Genomic DNA, 1,984 nt, shown 5'->3' with positions numbered 1-1,984 from the left:
TTTGTTTCCTCATTTTTGCTGCCTCTCTGTTTGTTTTTATGTAGATCTGCTATGTCTCCCATTCTTGCCAGATGGCCTTACGTAGTAGGTGCCCTGCCTGTGCGGCCCTGGCAGTCTCCCTGATCACCTACTCCAGGTGCTCCAGGAGTGTCCCTTGTGTGTGTCCTCCTGTTACAGTTGAGCCTTGATTGCTATTGGCACATCAGTGAGTGGGATCGACCCTCAGGCTTATTGGCTGTAGCGTTTGGCCTCATCCACAGCTTATGGGCTGCTGTGCATGAGGCTTACTCCACTGAGTGGGATTTGCCCCAGTGGGCTCTGGTGCCTGTTGAGACCATCCTTTTGGTGTGCCACTTGTGGGGCTAATTGTGTGGTGCTCTGATGTGGTCTGAAGCCAATCTCCAAGTATGTTTGTTCTGGGGCCCCTTTTCCTTTTCTTTCTTTTTCCGGCTAGGTACAGTGAACTTTATTGATGGTGCATGACAAGGTAGGGCTCCATCAGCCCTTCCTCTTCTTCAGGGGGTCTAGGATGGAAACTGGAGGTCAGGAGATTCTCAGTGTGTTGGGGGATCAGTTTGGGGAAAGGACTACCCAAAAGCTGCGGTTCTCTCTTCCTCTTGCTGGGGCTGGTGGCCCAGGGGGCTCTTAATCCTTGGAGGCCATGTGGACCATGATGTCCACCACCCTGTTGCTGTAGCCAAATTCATTGTCATACCAGGAAATGAGCTTGACAGAGTGGTAATTGAGGGCAATGCCAGCCCTAGCAACAAAGGTGGAAGAGTAGGTATCACTGTTAAAGTCGCAGAAAAAACCTGGTCCTCAGTATAGCCCAGAATGACCTTGAGGGGACCCTCCAATGCCTGCTTTGCCACTTTCTTGATGTCATTGTATTTGGCAGCTTTCTCCAGGTGGCAGGTCACAACCAAGACATTGGTGGTAGGGACAGAAGGCCATGCCAGTGAGCTTCCCATTCAGCTCAGGGATGACCTTACCCATAGTCTTAGCAGCACCAGTAGAAGAAGGGATGATGTTCTGGGCAACTCCTCAGCCATCATGCCACAGCTTCCCAGAGGGACCATCCTCAGTCTTCTGGGTAGCAGTGATGGTGTGGACTGTGGTCATCAGTCCCTCCATGATGCCAAAGTTATCATGGATGACCTTGGCCAGGGGGGCCAAGCAGTTGGTGGTACAAGAGGCATTGTTGACAATCTTGAGGGACTTGTCATACTTCTCATTGCTCACACCCATCACAAACATGGGGCATCCACAGAAGCGACAGAGATGACGACCCTCTTGGCTCCACCTTTCAAGTGAGCCCCTGCCTTCTCCGAGGTAGTGAAGACACTAGTAGACTCCACAACATACTCAGCACCAGCATCACCCAATTTGATGTTGGCAGGATCTCGGTCCTGGAAGATGGTAATGGGCTTTCCATTGATGACAAGCTTCCCATTCTCAGCAGTGGATGTGCCTTTCAACTTGCCATGGGTGCAATCATACTGGAATATATAGACCATGTAGTTGAGGTCAATGAAGGGGTCACTGATGGTGACAACATCTACTTTGCCAGAGTTAAAAACAGCCCTGGTGTCCAGGCATCCAACACAGCCAAATCAGTTCACTCCGACCTTCACCATCACGTTTTAGGATTATGCTGTCACTGTGCAAGAAGACACAACTGTCTGTTGAAGGGGAGGAGCAGAGAGCCTGGGGCCTCTTGAGAGGGGCTCTGGTGTAGGCCCAGGTCACACACTGCCTGTGACCACCCAGGGACTACATGGTAGGAGCTACAAAGCCATCCGTGGCTGTTAGCTGCCTGTGCTAAACCTGGAGTCTCAGGGGGGAAGCCACGTTGTGAACTGAGAATGCCTGCCACCAGCACCAGACCTAGGGTAGCTCCAAGAAAAGCCAGGACACCTGGAGACCTGCCGGCTCCTGTGAGTTTCAGCCACTGATAAAGCCTTGTGCGGTTTGCAAGTTGGGT

The 1,984-nt window shown here is 51.7% G+C and overlaps 1 pseudogene across 1 annotated transcript; it reads right to left on the bottom strand.

Moving 5' to 3' along the window:
- Positions 1–645: 645 nt before the first annotated feature.
- LOC308506540 (glyceraldehyde-3-phosphate dehydrogenase-like) lies at positions 646–1,701 on the bottom strand (annotated as a pseudogene). The gene has a single exon. The product of its transcript is annotated as a glyceraldehyde-3-phosphate dehydrogenase-like (transcript).
- Between the last annotated feature and the right edge of the window lie 283 nt (positions 1,702–1,984).

The sequence above is a fragment of the Rhinolophus hipposideros genome, assembly GCF_964194185.1.
Source record: "Rhinolophus hipposideros genome assembly, chromosome: 13".
In the NCBI taxonomy this organism is placed as follows: domain Eukaryota; kingdom Metazoa; phylum Chordata; class Mammalia; order Chiroptera; family Rhinolophidae; genus Rhinolophus; species Rhinolophus hipposideros.
Note: the sequence above shows the minus strand (reverse complement) of the source record. Positions and strands in the feature narration are given on the sequence as shown.